Source organism: Amblyraja radiata, chromosome 43 (assembly GCF_010909765.2).
Source record: "Amblyraja radiata isolate CabotCenter1 chromosome 43, sAmbRad1.1.pri, whole genome shotgun sequence".
NCBI lineage: Eukaryota > Metazoa > Chordata > Chondrichthyes > Rajiformes > Rajidae > Amblyraja > Amblyraja radiata.
In genome coordinates this window covers 1,199,843-1,218,634 of record NC_045998.1, presented here as the reverse complement: position 1 = coordinate 1,218,634, position 18,792 = coordinate 1,199,843, and the positions used below count along the sequence as shown (strand labels likewise).

At 49.9% G+C, this 18,792-nt stretch overlaps 1 protein-coding gene and 1 long non-coding RNA gene across 2 annotated transcripts in view; one reads left to right on the top strand and one right to left on the bottom strand.

The window, feature by feature from the left end:
- The window catches only part of LOC116968066 (galactose-3-O-sulfotransferase 2-like), a 130,500-nt gene that overhangs the window by 101,490 nt on the left and 10,218 nt on the right, over positions 1–18,792 (top strand). The gene's annotated exons all lie outside the window — the stretch shown is intronic.
- LOC116968071 lies at positions 739–7,522 on the bottom strand. The gene is made up of 3 exons (XR_004410402.1): positions 7,494–7,522; positions 1,487–1,603; positions 739–897 (listed from the first exon to the last, which is right to left on the bottom strand). It is a non-coding gene; the product is annotated as an uncharacterized LOC116968071 (long non-coding RNA).

Genomic DNA, 18,792 nt, shown 5'->3' with positions numbered 1-18,792 from the left:
GGAATCCGCTGTGGTGGATGTTTATGTTAACTTTTATGTCGTTGTGTGTCTTGTTGCTTTTATTCCGTATGTTCTTACATACTTGGCTAATAAATTAATTACAGGTACAATTACAATTAATATAGATGTGTGGAAGAACTGCTAGAAGAAGTGGTAGCGGTACAAATACGGAATGTAAACCCAGAGGTGGCGGTGACATTCAAGAGGCATTTAGATAGGCATATGAACAGGTGCGGAATGGGGAGAATATTCAGGAAGGAGCTGTAGCTGCTGGTTTACTCTGAAGAGAGACACAAAATGCTGGAAGAACTCAGCGGGACAGGCAGAATCTCTGGAGGAGAGTGGGTGGCATTTCTGGTCGAGACCTCTTCAGACTGAAGAACTACATACTGTAGTCGGCCATTCGGCCCTTCCAGCCAGCACCGCCATTCAATATGATCATGGCTGATCATCCACAATCAGTTCCCCGTTCCTGCTTTCTCCCCATATCCCTTGATTCCGTTAGCCCCAAGAGCTAAATCTAACTCTCTCTTGAAAACATCCAGTGAATCGGCCTCCACTGAGAATTCCACACATTCACAACTCTCTGGGTGAAAAAGTTTCCTGGCCTCATCCTGCTCCTATCCCTTATGAGACGGAGCTACCTCAGGCAGATTGAAGCGCATGTGGTTACAGATGATGTTGTATTCCTTGCCCGGGTTCTTTGCAAAGCCTTTAACAAAGGTGGCCCTGAAGACATTTGGGTAGCCAAATTGAGCATGGGTGGGCAGAGCGAAGATGAGATTCTTGGCATCTCCGTAGCGGTACAGGAGGTTCTGCACAGTGCTGCTTGCCGTCTTGTGGGTCTTCATAAATGCCACGTCTTTCCTGGGCGTGCAGGGAACTTCCGGAGAGAACCTGTACCTGTTCACAAACCAGAGGTCAGGTCACAGCCAACAGCACAGTTTCACACAAGTCTGATCGGAGGAACAGCATCTCATATTTCACCTGATAGACAAAAAAAGCTGGAGTAACTCAGCAGGTCAGGCAGCATCTGTGGAGAACATGGATAGGTGACGTTTCACAGAGTGCTGGAGTAACTTAGCGGGTCAGGCAGCATCTGTGGAGAACATGGATAGGTGACGTTTCACAGAGTGCTGGAGTAACTTAGCGGGTCAGGCAGCATCTGTGGAGAACATGGATAGGTGACGTTTCACAGAGTGCTGGAGTAACTCAGCGGGTCAGGCAGCATCTGTGGAGAACATGGATAGGTGACGTTTCACAGAGTGCTAGAGTAACTCAGCGGGTCAGGCAGCATCTCTGGCGAGAAGGAATGGGTGACGTTTCGGGTCTATGACAATAAACTAAAGTCAGTGGACATTGGACATGTTGGTTAGCAAGGATTGGTTGGGCCGAAGGGCCTGTGTGTGTGCTGCATGGCGCTATGACTATCAAGGCAGAGGAGAGAGGGTGACAGAGGGAGGTTGTAGTCCAGGGTTAGACTTACCCATTGACTGTAGAGAGGTAGACCAACCTAGCAACGAAGGTCAGACAGCTGGCCACCACCAGCATCAGGAACATCCTCCCAGTTCGTCTTTTCCAATGACTGAACATTCCCGCTTACCTGAACAGGGAAACACTGTTAGGATTCACCCACACCGACCTCACAGTTAGAATACGGACTATTATCTAAATGGTGGCCGACTAGGAAAAGGGGAGATGCAGCGAGACCTGGGTGTCATGGTACACCAGTCATTGAAAGTGGGAATGCAGGTGCAGCAGGCAGTGAAGAAAGCGAATGGTATGTTAGCTTTCATAGCAAAAGGATTTGAGTATAGGTGCAGGGAGGTTCTACTGCAGTTGTACAGGGTCTTGGTGAGACCACACCTGGAGTATTGAGTACAGTTTTGGTCTCCAAATCTGAGGATGAACATTATTGCCATAGAGGGTGTGCAGAGAAGGTTCACCAGACTGATTCCTGGGATGTCAGGACTGTCTTATGAAGAAAGACTGGATAGACTTGGTTTATACTCTCTAGAATTTAGGAGGTTGAGAGGGGATCTTATAGAAACTTACAAAATTCTTAAGGGGTTGGACAGGCTAGATGCAGGAAGATTGCTCCCGATGTTGGGGAAGTCCAGGACAAGGGGTCACAGCTTAAGGATAAGGGGGAAATCCTTTAAAACCGAGATGAGAAGAACTTTTTTCACACAGAGAGTGGTGAATCTCTGGAACTCCCTGCCACAGAGGGTAGTCGAGGCCAGTTCATTGGCTATATTTAAGAGGGAGTTAGATGTGGCCCTTGTGGCTAAGGGGATCAGAGGGTATGGAGAGAAGGCAGGTACGGGATACTGAGTTGGATGATCAGCCATGATCATATTGAATGGCGGTGCAGGCTCGAAGGGCCGAATGGCCTCTACTCCTGCACATAATTTCTATGTTTCTATGTCTAAGCACTTCCCTGTAGTAATAGAAGTGAGCTACAGCCGTGTAAAAAGGTGCTGCCACGGGACTTACCCACTAGAGGCTTTCTTCTTGGACCTGCATCCCTCCAACGAGGTATGTTCTCCCAGGTGTAGGTCCTGCAGTGCCAGCGCGGTGCAGTGTTCACGGCCCCTGTGCCGTCAGTACTTCCCTGCGGCGCTACAACTGCAATTCCAGCTCGGTGCAGTGCTCACGGGCGCAGTGCCGCCCGCACACCGTTGGCCTGAGCGTCCCTCAGGGAGTTCCAACATGTTTCCTTTCACCCCAGACTCACTGGGAGGTGAGTAGTTCTGCGGCCCGTTCAGGGTCTGCCCACAACTGATCCTCCGTCTTCTCCTCTGATGAGGAAGAGACACTGTGCAGCCCCCGAGGGGTACCGCTGTGGGGCTTACTAGTTGCCCACTGTGGCAGCCTCCATCTCCCGGAGTCTGCCACGGAGGATCTCCTTGAACAACCGCCGACCCCGGTGCTCACGGTCACTGGTCCCTCGCGGTTGTTCTCCAGCCGGTCAAACCTGCTCCAATGCCCGTTAACTCCAACCGCTGGGACCGACCCCGGTGCCCACGGTCACTGGTCCCTCGCGGTTGTTCCCTGTCCTCCAGCCGCTTCAACCGGCCCCGGTGTTCACAGCACTGGCCGCTAGCGACTGCTCCAAGCCAGATTCGCCTGAGTCTGACATACGGGACGGCTTTTGCTTCGCTTCCCGCCCGGCCGAGAAGTGAATCTTGCCGGTGCGGGAGCGAAGTCGGGCACAGCTGTTTCCTCTCCGGAAGATCCTTGTGCCGTTGCTGCTGCTGTTGCTGCCGGCTGCCCGCTACTCCGCAGTTCTCCCCCTCCAGCTTTCCCGCAGCTTCTTCTGGTCACTCTGCATTTTCCTACCTGCAAGGTAAGTTGGAAAAATTGCAGAGTCCCTTACCTGCTGTGTCGGCTTTTTCGATTTTGCCGCTAAAGGGAGACGTTCTCTCCCGCAATACGTTTGACGATAATGGAACGCATGCGTCCTGGCGGGGTTCTTCACGTAGTCACTCACTCACTTAAATCTATCTATTTCTGCCTTGTGGAATGCAAGGCACAGGTGAGTCGTCAGCCTCCTGCGGGAAGAAAGTGCGGATGTGAGTCCATCTCATCCCTGACACCCGCCTGAGAGAGACACAGAACGCTGGAGGAACTCAGTGGGACAGGCAGCATCTCCGGAGAGAAGGAATGGGTGGCGTTTCAGGTCTGAAGAAGGGTCTCGACCCGAAACCTCGCCCATTCCTTCTCTCCAGAGATGCTGCCTGTCCCGCTGAGTTACTCCAGCACTTTGTGCCTATCTTCGGTGTAATCCAGCATCTGCAGTTCCTTCCTTCACCCGACCCCCGCCTCCACTCCGGCCCTTTCCCCTCACTCACCCTCTTCGTGTATGTACATTTCTCCCACCCCTCACTCCCCCTGCTCCTTACCCCTCATCTCCCAGCCCTGTTCCCAATTTCTCAGTCTGAAGAGGGGTCTTGACCCAAAACGTCACCTATCCATGTTCTCCACAGATGCTGTCTGACCCGCATAGTTCCTCCAACATTTTGTGTCTGTCCCCTATTTCATCAGGTCATGATAGGAGCAGAATTAGGCCATTCGGCCCATCGAGTCTACTCCGCCATTCAATCACGGCTGATCTATCTCTCCCTCCTAACCTCATTCTCCTGCCTTCTCCCCATAACCCCTGACACCCGTATTAATCAAGAATCTATCTATCTCTGCCTTAAATATATCCACTGACTTGTGGCCTCCACAGCCGTCTGTGGCAACGAATCCCACAGATTCACCACCCTCTGACTAAAGAAATTTCTCATCTTCTTGCTGAAGGTGAGTGATAGAGTGATACAGTGTGGAAACAGGCCCTTCGGCCCCTCTTGCCCACACTGGCCAACGTGTCCCAGCTACACTAGTCCCATCCATGTCCCTGTCTAACTGTTTCTTAAACGTTGCGATAGTCCCGCCTCAACTACCCCCACCTACTCTATTAGACAGTAGAAGGGTCCCAACCTGAAACATCACCTGTCCATGTCTGAAACTCTCATTCTGTCTCTCTCCCGCCATCTCCCTCTCTCTCTCTGCCTGTCTCTCCCCTTCTCTCTCTCCCTCCTGTTCTCTCTCCATCTGTTCTCTCCCCCCTCTCTCTCTCTTTATCTCTGTCAGTCAGTTTCTCTCCTGTTCTCCAGCTTTCCCTCCCTTCCGCTCTCTTCCCCACCCTGTCTCTCTCCCACTAGTCTCCACACTTTCTGTCTCTCTCCTGTTCAATGCCCACTCTCTCTGTCACTCCCTCTCTTCTGTTCTTTCCCCCACTCTGTCAATCTCTTTCCCTTCCCCTCTCTGCCCTCTAGCCCCCTCTCCCCCCCCCCCCCCCCCCCCCCCTCTCTCCTGCTGAGGCTCCAGATATTTTCACTGAAGCCTGTCTCTCGTGCTGTTATTTACCAGTGGTTTGTCCACATTCCTGGGCAGCTCCAATGTCTCCAGAATCTGAGACTTAATGTCCACAACACGAACCGGAGAGTAGCGGAGAGCAGCGGTGAGGAGTGGAGTGTAGCGGAGAGGAGCGGAGAGGAGCGGAGTGTAGCGGATAGGAGCGGAGAGGAGCGGAGAGGAGCGGAGAGGAGCGCCTGGTGAGGCTATTCCCACGTCTCAGTTTACACAACCCAACACACTTTCCACCCTGCACCCTCTAAGCATCAATTATAAATATATTGGTTTACATTCTCCCATTTCCTGTACAGAATTTTGTTTATAATTTCTGTCAAGCTTAGACCAGGTACTTTTATAATCCGTGTATAATTCATACACACCTCATGTACACTTTAGGCAATATTGCACCTGGAGGCAACAACGGGCACAAGGAAACCTCGGCTCTGGAGGCAGGGGTTAGTCACGGGGTTGGTATCTGGTGGTATTTATGGGTGACCTTGAGGTATTAGGGGAGCTGTATCGCCTTGTGTACACAACTCGTGTCCGATTAGTGTTGGGCTGGACTCCTGCAAGTCCCCGCTACACTGGTGACCGCTAAACCCCAGGAGTGTAATCCTGGAAGGGATATTTGGGGGGGGAAGTATTCTTCTGCTGCCGCCCAAGGGGCCCACGAGGCCGAACTCAACGTGGTCTCCCTGAAGCTGCCTACATTTTGGATCCCGCAGCCGGGGCTTTGGGTCCGAGCAAGTCCCGTGGCATGGGGTGGTATCTACGCGTTCTCGTTCGGTGTCCGGTCCGGGTTGGTGCCTCTGGTTCTGGGGGGGGGGGGGGGGGGGGCATGCATTATGTTTAATTTGCGAGTGATCTGAGTCAAATATATGTGTAGATTGACACAAAATGCTGGAGTAACTCAGCGGATCGGGCAGCATTTCTGGAGAGAAGGAATGGCTGACGTTTCAGGTCTGATACTGAAGAAGGGTCTCGACCTGAAACATCACATAGAAACATAGACAATAGGTGCAGGAGTAGAGGTCATTCGGCCCTTCGAGCCTGCACCGCCAGTCAATATGATCATGGCTGATCATCCAACGCAGTATCCTGTACCTGCCTTCTCTCCATACCTCCTGATCCCTTTAGCCACAAGGGCCACATCTAACTCCCTCTTAAATATAGCCAATGAACTGGCCTCAACTACCTTCTGTGGCAGAGAGTTCCACAGATTCACCACTCTCTGTGTAAAAAATGATTTTCTCATCTCGGTCCTAAAAGATTTCCCTCTTATCCTTAAACTGTGACCCCTTGTTCTGGACTTCCCCAACATCGGGAACAATCTTCCTGCATCTAGCCTGTCCAACCCCTTAAGAATTTTGTAAGTTTCTATAAGATCCCCCCTCAATCTTCTAAATTCCATCTTCTGAATCACCAATTCCTTCTCTCCATAGACGCTGCCTGTCCCGCTGAGTTACTCCAGCACTTTGTGTCTATCTTCGGTGTAAACCAGCATCTGCAGTTCCTTCCTTCACCCAACCCCTGCCTCCTCACCTTCTTAATGTGCGTTCATTTCTCCCATCTATCTCTCATCTACTTCATCCGTCTGAAGAAGGTGTCGCTCTCATTTTGATGCCACCCGACCCACTGAGTTCCTCCAGCACTTTTCACTCAGGATTCCAGCACTTGCAGTGCCCAAAGGTGCCTGATTACTCTAGATATCGCAACCTCCTCCCGCTCAACGAACAACGTCCTCACAGCCACCTCTGGAGTAACTCAGCGGGTCGGGCAGCATCTCTGGAGAGAAGGAATGGGTGACGTTTCAGGTCGAGACCCTTCTCCCGCTGAGTTACTCCAGCACTTTGTGTCTATCTTCGCTTTAAACCAGCATCTGCAGTTCCTTCCCACACATACATCCCCACAGCCAGAACTGATTAGAATCATAGACAGGCAGCGTGGAAACAGGCCCTTCGGCCCAACTTGCCCATGCTGACCAACATATCCCATCTACACTAGTCCCACCTGCCTGCGTTTGGTCCATATCCCTCTACACCTGTCCAATCCATGTACCTGTCTATATGTTTCTTAAATGTTCTGATAGTCCCAGCCTCAACTACCTCCTCTGGCAGCTCGTTCCATACACCCACCCATGGAAAACGTTTCCCCTCAGGTTCTTATTAAATATTTCACCTCTCAACTCCACATCCACTCTATCCTCTGTGTTGCCACACGAGTTGCAACTTTGTGAAAGGTGAAATAACACTAATGGACACTTGGCAACTCAGTCAGTGGGCATACAGTGTATTGTATGTAAGCAACGAATATGACTGTGCCGGGTACAGGTGACTATCACCTGCCATCACCTGCTGCTGCAATTCCCCGTCACTCCAGCCTGTGGTTCTCAGATGCAACAAAGTCTTGATTCTAGATCTCCAATTGTCCAGTCCTCATCTCTTCCCCCCTCTTCCCCCTCCCTCTTTCTCCTCCCCACAACCCTCTCTCCCCCCCCCCCCCCCTCCCCCTCCACCTCCCTCTCTCTTTCTCCTCCCCCCCCCCCCCCCCCCCCCCCCCTGTCTGAGCTGCCGGGGAGATTCAGCACCCACCTCATTGCCGGCGTTGCCTGTTCGCCGCTGTCGGCAGCCGCGCTCCCCTCCCCTCTCTTCTCCTCTCCACCCCGCCCAACGCTGTCCGCCCCCTCCGTCCTCCCCCTCGATGCCATACAGGTGAGCATGAAGGTGTTCACATGCCCAATCCTTGTCTGTCTGGGCTGGGACTATCTCCTTTCTACCTCCATCAATCAGCAGCTTACATCGGCGATGACTCGCGATTACCCCGCATGCTTCTGATTCCTGGGATGTCAGGACTTTCATATGAAGAAAGACTGGATAGACTCGGCTTGAACTCGCTAGAATTTAGAAGATTGAGGGGGGGGATCTTATAGAAACTTACAAAATTCTTAATGGGTTGGACAGGCTAGATGCAGAAAGATTGTTCCCGATGTTGGGGAAGTCCAGAACAAGGGGTCACAGTTTAAGGATAAGAGGGAAGCCTTTTAGGACCGAAATGAGAAAATCATTTTTTACACAGAGAGTGGTGAATCGGTGGAATTCTCTGCCACAGAAGGTAGTTGAGGCCACAGTTCATTGGCTATATTTAAGAGGGAGTTAGATGTGGCCCTTGTGGCTAAAGGGATCAGGGGGTATGGAGAGAAGGCAGGGATGGGATACTGCATTGGATGATCAGCTATGATCATATTGAATGGTGGTGCAGGCTCGAAGGGCCGAATGGCCTACTCCTGCACCTATTTTCTATGTTTCTGTACTAGTGTGTAGGAAGGAGATTGGTTGGTTCTTATTTGGTACGGGTGTCAAAGGTTGCTGGGAAAAGGCAGGGGAATAGGGTTGAGAGGGAAAGATAGATCGACCATGATCAAATGGTGGAGTAGACTTGATGTGAAGGAAGGACCTGCAGATGCTGGTTACAAGATAGACACAAGTTGCTGGAGTAACTCATCCTGGAGAGAAGGAATGGGTGACGTTTTGGGTCAAGACCCTTCCTCAGACTGGTCTGTCCAAGCACAGCTACTAGCCCCAGCTGACTGGCATCTGCCATAACCTGGTCTGCAGCCCATGCACCTTAGTATCCCAACGTATGGCCACGCAACCAAATCTGTTTCAATGTCTGAAATGCAGCGCTTAGTTCTGGAGCAAAGACAAAGAGCACACTCTTCCTTGTCAACCTCCTCAATAAACACAGAAACATAGGTACAGGAGTAGGCCATTCGGCCCTTTGAGCCAGCACTGCCATTCAATATGATCATGGCTGATCATCCGCAGTCAGTACCCCGTTCCTGCTTTCTCCCCATATCCCTTGATTCCGTTAGCCCTAAGAACTAAATCTAACTCTCTCTTGAAAACATCCAGTGAATTGGCCTCCACTGCCTTCTGTGGCAGAGAATTCCACAGATTCACAACTCTCTGGGTGAAAATGATTTTCCTCATCTCAGCCCTAAATGGCCAACCTCTTATTCTGAAACTGTGAACCCTGGTTCAGGACTCCCCCAACATCGGGAACATTTTTCTTGCATCTAGCGTGTCCAATCCCTTAATAATCTTATATGTTTCTATAAGATTGCCTCTCATCCTTCTAAATTCCAGTGAATGCAAGCCCAGTCGACCCATTCTTTCATCATATGTCGGTCCCGCCAGCCCGGGAATTAACCTGGCGAACCTACGCTGCACTCCCTCAATAGCAAGAATGTCCTTCCTCATATTCGGACCAATATTGCAGTAGATAGTCCCAGTAGATGTCAAAATATATGAAAGGTGAGATGAAAGTGATGAATGGAAAAGATTGGGGGTGTGCATAGATTGAGGGGGGCAGTCAGTCTCAGTCTACCCCACGACAGAAGGGGGAGGAGTTGTACAGTTTGATAACCTCGGGGAAGAAGGACCTCCTGTGGCGTTCTGTGCTGCATCTTGTACTCAACTAGGATTGTGCTTATGTTTGTCTGAAGAAGGGTCTCGGCCCGAAACGTCACCCATTCCTTCTCTCCAGAGATGCTGCCTGTCCCCACTGACTTACTCCAGCATTTTGTGTCAATCTTCAATATGTCTGAAACTAAAACTAAATACTTTGAACTTTGCTGCTTGTAAACCTATCTATATTACTAAAAGTCTGATCTTGACCGCTTTTGGCTCACTGTGCTGCGATTTCCGAGAGAACACCGCCACCTACGGCCGTCATTTTTGGCCACCTCCCTCAGAGCCCCCCTCCGCCTTCCGGGACCGGAGGATTTTTCCCATCGATGAAAAATCAGAGAGATATTAATGTTTTTTTTTTAATTTGCCACTCTGCTGCCCCTGCAAGATGGAGAAAGCCAGAGGGTCACGTCTCTCTGAGCTCTGAATAACACTGAACACATGTCTACTCAACTGTGAGTGCCCTTAATGCGGTTTGAAGATGAAAATATGGTTGGTTTGAAGTGAAAATTCACTGTTTGAGTTGAAGTAATTGGTGGGGAGGTGGAATTGGTGGAGAGGTGAAATATTGCGTTGGGGGACCAGCCCTCCCGTGTGAACATGGGACCCAACTCCGTACCGACAGCCACGTAGTCAGGATGGAACCCGGGTCTCTGGCGCCGTGAGGCAGCAGCTCTACCCGCTGCACCACTCAACCTAATTGAGTTAATTTTGACTTCTAGACGTAGAAAGAAAGAAAGGAGAATGTTGTTCTCGGACTTGGAGGGAATGAAAAGTTGGAAAGAATAGGTAACAGGATGCACAGATGTGTGGCCAATTCTTGGATGTGTAGGTTGAATGATCTACCATTGTTGTGTGTTGTCGAGGACATACAGTATCTGGGGTTCTCATGACTATAGAACAGGATTCCAGGTGTTTCATCAATAACTCTGTCCGTCTGAGATTTCTCCATATGCTTCACGCTGCTCTGTGTCATCCAGGCACGGTTCAGCTGCAGAAACACAACACAAGCATTCATTAACCTCCAGGCTCCACACAAGCAACTGCAGACACAAGGAACTACTTCAGAGTTGAAGTGTTGAGCCACCGGGAGACAGACTGAGCGGAGGTGTTTGTTCAACTCGCCCCTTCCCACCCAAACCACCCCCTCCCCAGGTACTTTCCCCTACAACCGCAGAAGATGCAACACCTGTCCCTTTACCTCCCCCCTCGACTCCATCCAAGGACTCACACAGTCTTTCCAGGTGAGGCAGAGGTCCAAGTTCAAGTTCAAGTGAGTTTATTGTCATGTGTCCCTGTATAGGACAATGAAATTCTTGCTTTGCTTCAGCACACAGAACATAGTAGGCATTGACTACAAAACAGATCAGTGTGTCCATATACCATAATATAAATATATACACACATGAATAAATAAACTGATAAAGTGCAAATAAACCTCCTTTTTCCTTTCTTCTCCCCGCCACCCCCATCAGTCTGAAGAAGGGTTTCAGCCCGAAACGTTGCCTATTTCCTTCGCTCCATAGATGCTGCTGCACCCGCTGAGTTTCTCCAGCATTTTTGTGTACCTGCAAATTACAGATAATGGGCTATTAATAATCAGAGTTTTGCCCGAGCCAGGTTTAATAGCCTGATGGCTGTGGGGAAGTAGCTGCACCTCCTCCAACCTCATCTACTGCATCCGCTGTTCCAGGTGTCAACTTCAGGAGCCGTGGTCTCCGGTAGGAAGTGGCCGATTCGGAAACTCCAAGCCGCTAAGTGTGTTCTTCCGTTCCGACGTCGGAGATCCGATCATCCTGGCCAGAGAGCTTGTACAAGGGGCCTTCCTTGGCAGCGACTGCGGAAGGCTCAAGGCCCCGACCACGGGTGAACAACGAGGAAGATGGCTGGACTTCATTGCCTTCCCTCACAGTGGGAAAGGTTGATTCCACTGTGGGGGGTGTTCATGTTAAACTCGATCATGTATTGTGTGTGGCTGCATGTATCACTGCACCAATTGGTGTATGTGACAATAAATGTCACTTGAACTTCTCTACATTGGCGAGACCAAGCGCAGGCTTGGCGATCGCTTTGCCCATCACCTCTGCTCAGTCCGTCTTAACCAACCTGATCTCCCGGTGGCCCAGCACTTCAACTCCCCCTCCCATTCCCAATCTGACCTTTCTGTCCTGGGCCTCCTCCATTGTCAGTGTGAGGCCCAGCGCAAGTTGGAGGAACAGCACCTCATATTTCACTTGGGTAGTTTACACCCCAGCGTTATGAACATTGACTTCTCTATCTTCAGATAGCTCTTGCTTTCTCCCCTCTCCATCCCCTTCCCCTTCCCAGTTCTCCCACTAGTCTGACTGTCCCCGACTACATTCTATCTTTGTCCCACCCCCTCCCCTGACATCAGTCTGAAGAAGGGTCTCGACCCGAAACGTCGCCCATTCCTTCTCTCCAGAGATGCTGCCTCACCCACTGAGTTACTCCAGCATTTTGTTCCTGTGTCTACCTGTGTCTACCCGTGTCCATCTGTGTCTACCCGTGTCTACCTGTGTCCACGCATGTCTACCTGTGTCCACGCATGTCCATCTGTGCCTACCTGTGCCTACCCGTGTCTACTTGTGACTACCTGTGTCTACCTGTGACTGCCTGTGCCTACCTGTTCCTACCTGTGTCTACCTGTGACTACATGTGACTACCCGTGACTACCCGTGTCTACATGTGTCTACCTGTGCCTACATGTGTCTACCTGTGACTACCTGTGTGTGTCTGTGTCTACCTGTGTCTACCTGTGCCTACCCGTGCCTACCTGTGTCTACCTGTGCCTACCCATGTCTACTTGTGTCAACCTGTGCCTACCTGTGACTACCTGTGCCTACCCGTGACTACCCGTGTCTACCTGTGCCTACCTGTGTCTACCTGTGACTACCCGTGTCTACCTGTGCCACCATTTGAGCAAGCTATGTACCTGTAACTTGGGTAGCTTACAACCCAGCCGTCTAGACATTGGATTCTCCCCTTTTAGGTAAATAATGTTGTAAATATAATGATGATGGGGTAGACTGTCAGAACTTGGTGGTGGAGGCAGATCCTGTACAATAGTGGCATCTAAGAGGCTTTTGGATCGGCACATGAGGGGATATGGATCAGGTACAGGTGGAGATCAGCTTAACTTGGTCATGTTCATGATGCCATGACAAACTCTCACCTGCCTGCCTACCTGCCCGTGATCTGTATCCCTCCATTCCCTGCATATCCATGTGCCTGTCTAAAAGCCTCTGAAACGCGACTATCGTATCAGCCTCCACCACCACCCCTGGCAGCACGCTCCAGGCCCCCACCACCCTCTGTGTAAAAAAATGTCCCCATTAAACTTTCCCCCTCTCACCTTATAGCTGTGCCCTCTAGTCTTGGACATCTCCACATTGGGGACAAAGGTTCTGAGTGTCTACCCTATCTACACCTCTCATCATTTTATACACCTATCAGGTCTCCCCTCAACCTCCAACGTTGCAGAGAAAACAATCCAATCTCCCTGTAGCTGAAACCCTGTAATCCATTCAGCATTCTGGTAAACCTCCTCTGCACCGTCTCTAAAGCCTCCACATCCTGTAATGGGGGCGACCAGGACTGCATGCAATACTCCAAAGGCAGCCTGAACAAAGTCCTGTAAAGCTGCATCGTAACTTCCTGACTCTTGTACTCGACGCCCCGACCGATTAAGGCAAGCGTAACGTTCGCCTTCTTTACCGCTCTGTCTACTTGTGTTGCCACTTTCAGGGTGTTGTGGACCTGGACCACAACATCCCTTTGCTGTTAAGGGTCTTGCCCTTCGGCTCACAATGTTTGTGCCAACTTTAATTGTATAATTAAAGTTGACACAAAATTAAAGCGCCTCTACTTCCTGAGAAGATTACGGAGAGTCGGTTTGTCAAGGAGGACTCTCTCTAACTTCTACAGGTACACAGTAGAGAGCATGCTGACCGGTTGCATCATGGCTTGGTTCGGCAACTTGAGCGCCCTGGAGAGGAAAAGACTACAAAGAGTAGTAAACACTGCCCAGTCCATCATCGGCTCTGACCTTCCTTCCATCGAAGGGATTTATCGCAGTCGCTGCCTCAAAAAGGCTGGCAGTATCATCAAAGACCCACACCATCCTGGCCACACACTCATCTCCCTGCTACCATCAGGCTATTAAACCTGGCTCGGACAAAACTATGAACATTAATAACCCATTATCTGTTATTTGTACTTTATCAGTTTATTTATTCATGTGTGTATATATTTATATTATGGTATATGGACACACTGATCTGTTTTTGTAGTCAATGCCTACTATGTTCTGGTGTGCTGAAGCAAAGCAAGAATTTCATTGTCCTATACAGGGACACATGACAATAAACTCACTTGAACTTGAACTTGAATGATAATTTCTCCTTTATACTGGGTCTCCCAAATGACAACACCTCACACTTGCATGGACTAGAGTTGTCTAACACCTGTGGACAGGGGCCAGGAGGAGGTTTTCTGTGTTAGTGCCAATCTACCAAGCAGTAATGTCATGGACATAAAGGTCAAGGAGAAAATGGATCAAAAACTGAATTGAACAAAGACAGTGATTGAAAGTGAGCCGTGAATCTACTATTGTGTTCCAATCGTATGCCATTGTGTCGAGTTGGCACGGTGGTGCAGCGGGTAGAGCTGCTGCTTCACAGTACCAGAGACCCAGGTTCCATCCTGACCACGGGTGCTGTCTGTACAGAGTTTGCACGTTCTCCCCGTAACCTGCGTGGGTTTTCTCCGAGATCTTCGGTTTCGTCCCACACTCCAAAGACGTGCAGGTTTGTAGATTAATTGGCTTCTGTAAGTTGTAATTTGTCCCTTGTGTGTGTAGGATAGGGTTAATGTGCGGGGATCGCTGGTCGGAGCGGACTCGGTGGATCCTTGAAGACTGAAACAGGTGAATTTATTATGGGGAACAAGGAAATGGCAGACGAGTTGAACAGGTACTTTGGATCTGTCTTCACTAAGGAGGACACAAACAATTTCCCTGATGTACTAGTGGCCAGAGGATCTAGGGTGACGGAGGAACTGAAGGAAATCCACATTAGGCAGGAAATGGTGTTGGATAGACTGATGGGACTGAAGGCTGATAAATCCCCAGGGCCTGATGGTCTGCATCCCAGGGTACTTAAGGAGGTGGCTCTAGAAATCGTGGACGCATTGGTGATAATTTTCCAATGTTTTATAGATTCGGGATCAGTTCCTGTGGATTGGAGGGTAGCTAATGTTATCCCACTTTTTAAGAAAGGTGGGAGAGAGAAAACAGGGAATTATAGACCAGTTAGCCTGACATCGGTGGTGGGGAAGTTGCTGGAGTCAATTATAAAAGATGAAATAGCCGCACATTTGGATAGCAGTAACAGGATTGGTCCGAGTCAGCATGGATTTACGAAGGGGAAATCATGCTTGACTTATCTTCTGGAATTTTTTGAGGATGTAACTAGGAAAATGGACAAGGGAGAGTCAGTGGATTTAGTGTACCTGGACTTTCAGAAAGCATTTGATAAGGTCCCACATAGGGGATTAGTGGGCAAAATTAGGGCACATGGTATTGGGGGTAGAGTGCTGACATGGATAGAAAATTGGTTGGCAGTCAGGAAACTAAGAGTAGGGATTAACGGGTCCCTTTCAGAATGGCAGGCAGTGACTAGTGGGGTACCACAAGGCTCGGTGCTGGGACCGCACTATTTACAATATTTTGATGAAGGGATTCAAAGTAACATTAGCAAATTTGCAGATGACACAAAGCTGAGTGGCAGTGTGAACCAAAGATCCTATAGCGGAGCAAGATAGACCACTCCTGCTTAATGCAATGGGCTGACGTGTAGTACGCAACGGAGCGGAACGTGGGCCCTTTTTTTCATCCATTTCCGTAACCCGACCCGACCCGACTCACAGTGTAATCAACGTTGTGGGGGAACAGTTTGTGTTAATAAATTAAAATTCTGAAAATGAGGAGAAGATTTTTCCAAAATAACTTTTATTTTTACCAGGATGTTTCCGTAACTGACTTCCGTCTCCGCACTAGTATCCTACGGGATCTTTGGTGCCGAGACGGAAGCCGGTTACGGAAATGGGGCCGAAAATTACCCATGAATCTGCCCATGACCGTACTACATCTTTTTCGTCGGGTGGTCTATCTTGCTCCGCTATAGGGTCTCTGGTGTGAACTGTGAGGAGAATGCTATGAGGATGCAGGGTGACTTGGACAGGTTGGGTGTGTGGGCAGATGCATGGCAGATGCAGTTTAATGTAGATAAATGTGAGGTTATCCACTTTGGTGGCAAGAACAGGGGTGTGTGGCGGGACTCAAAGATGTCCAGCCAGGAATGAGGCGGGATACAAAGTTTGTCCCGACCTTAAATACTGCCAGGGGAACCCAGTGACCTGCATCCCAAGTCACCAACACACTCGACTCCATACTCCAGGGTCAGGTTTAGTACTGCAAGTGGCTCACCACTAGAGGATGCCACAAAGTTAGATTATTATGTGAATGGTGTCAAGTTGGGAAAAGGGGAAGTACAACGGGATCTGGGGGTCCTTGTTCATCAGTCAATGAAAGTAAGCATGCATGTACAGCAGGCAGTGAAGAAAGCTAATGCCATGTTGGCCTTCATCACAAGAGGAGTTGAGTTTTGGAGCAAAGAGGTCCTTCTGCAGTTGTACAGGGCCGTGGTGAGACCACACCTGGAGTATGCAATTTTGGTCTCCAAATTTGAGGAATGACATTGATCAGCCAAAAAATGGCAGTGTTGGCTGGAAGGACCAAATGGCCTCCTCCGGCACCTATTTTCCATGTTTCTCTGTTTCTAAAACCCATGCAGGTCATGGGGAGAACGTGCAAACTCCACGCAGACAGCACCTTTGGTCAGGATAGAAACAGGGTCTCTGGCACTGTGAGGCATCGGCTCTACATTTTCTCAGTTTATTGAAGTGATAGGTTTATCGGTCCGGCTCGCATCCGATGCTCACTATCCCATCGTGCTGTGAGTCTCTATTGGACAGAGGTCACTTTGAACAGTGGACACCATGAACCATATGAAAAACCAGCGCCAATCAACCCCCACTTGCGAATTTGGGTGAGAAATGGAAGGAGACGGATTGATGGCGAGCAGTCTGCAAGTGTGTTTACGGGTGAGCAAAGTACGGAGTGTTTGCTGCAGTTTCTCCCGTTATTGCCGCCCGCACTGGCCTGGGCTGTCCAGGGTCGTGATGGCGCCAGCAATGGCAGTCGCCGCTCCCACACTGCCCCGCTCCTGGGAAAGAGCCTTATTGAGGGCGCTGGGGAGGTCAAGCATGCTAGGCTGTTATCTGTACACTTTAGTCTTCTCTGCAGTCATCTGTGTCCTCTGTTACCAACTAAACCACAACGTGCACCTCTCCACCTTATCCTCACACCAAGCATGCAGTAAAATGGTCACTGAGTCCACACCTGATCTCACCTCTACCTGATCTCATCACGACCTGGATCAGAATGAAGAAGGGTCCTGCCCACCTATCCATGTTCTCCACAGATGCTGCCTGATTCACTCAGTTACTCCAGCACTCTGTGAAACGTCACCTATCCATGTTCTCCACAGATGCTGCGTGACCCGCTGAGTTACTCCAGCACTCTGTGAAACGTCACCTATCCATGTTCTCCACAGGTGCTGCCTGACCCCGCTGAGTTACTCCAGCACTCTGTGTCTATCTTGGTATAAATCAGCATCTGCAGTTCTTTGTTTCTACAAGGACGGCACGGTGGTGCAGCGGGTAGAGCTGCTGCCTCACAGTGCCAGAGACCCGGGTTCGATCCCGGATACGGGTGCTGTCTGTACGGAGTTTGCACGTTCTCCCCGTGACCTGCGTGGGTTTTCTCCGGGTGCTCCAGTTTCCTCCAACACTCCAAAGATGAACAGGTTTGTAGGTTAATTGGCTTCGGTATAAATGTAAGTTATCCCTAGTGTGTGTAGGATAGTGTTAGTGTGCAGGGATCGCTGGACGGTGTGGGCTCGGTGGGCCTAAGGGTCTGTTTCAGCGCTGTTTCTCTAAGTGATAGGTCGATACAAATGGGCGGTTGGGGGGAGTTGATTGGCAGGTAGGTGGACCAAGGCCAGAGATGACAGATATTGTGTACACTAGCACTCCCATCACCATTCCACAATATCACGTTCCTGATTTGGACTCTGGTCTAAGAAAAACACTTTCCGCTGAACCTCCAACAGGCTTTATTACATCGAACTGTGGCCCCAACTGCAATAAAATATTTAATAGGAGGATGTTGGTCTTAACAAGTTTAAAACAAAGTACTTTTCTTCAAAGCACAGATTTGGCAAAGGTTTGTTGCAGAGGAGACAGAGAGAGGGGAGGGCACGGGGAAGTGTAGTTTACTCCAGCACTCTGTGAAACGTCACCTATCCATGTTCTCCACAGATGCTGCCTGACTCACTTAGTTACTCCAGCACTCTGTGAAACGTCACCTATCCATGTTCTCCACAGATGCTGCCTGACTCACTCAGTTACTCCAGCACTCTGTGAAACATCACCTATCCATGTTCTCCACAGATGCTGCCTGACCCGCTGAGTTACTCCAGCACTCTGTGAAACGTCACCTATCCATGTTCTCCACAGATGCTGCCTGACCCGCTGAGTTACTCCAGCACTCTGTGAAACGTCACCTATCCATGTTCTCCACAGATGCTGCCTGACCCACTGAGTTACTCCAGCACTCTGTGAAACGTCACCTATCCATGATCTCCACAGATGCTGCCTGACCTGCTGAGTTACTCCAGCACTCTGTGAAACGTCACCTATCCATGTTCTCCACAGATGCTGCCTGACCCGCTGAGTTACTCCAGCACTCTGTGAAACGTCACCTATCCATGTTCTCCACAGATGCTGCCTGACCCGCTGAGTTACTCCAGCACTCTGTGAAACGTCACCTATCCATGTTCTCCACAGATGCTGCCTGACCCGCTGAGTTACTCCAGCACTGTGTCCTTTTTGGACAGGTCTATGGAGTGGAAGGTTTGGAGGAATATGGACCAGGCAAGGACAATGGGACTAGCATTGATGGGGCTGGCACGGGCCTGGTGGGCTGAAGGGCCTGTGTCCATACACTGTGACTCTGTGACTCATGTTTCACAAACTCCTGAAGCAGCAAGCGACTAGATGTGGTTGTTTGTGAATCTACATCAGGCACTGTATTGTACCCAGCTGGTTGGTCGTATCGATTGAGTATTCTCTCCATGTGTTCAATAGACAAGGCCAAAAGTTCCACTCAACACAGAATAAGATGCTGCTGTAGTGGACGCAGAGTTTGTCTGAAATACTGGTTCTTTATTCTACACTAACTCTCCTCACTCACCAACGTTAATACTCCCCAGGGGCACCC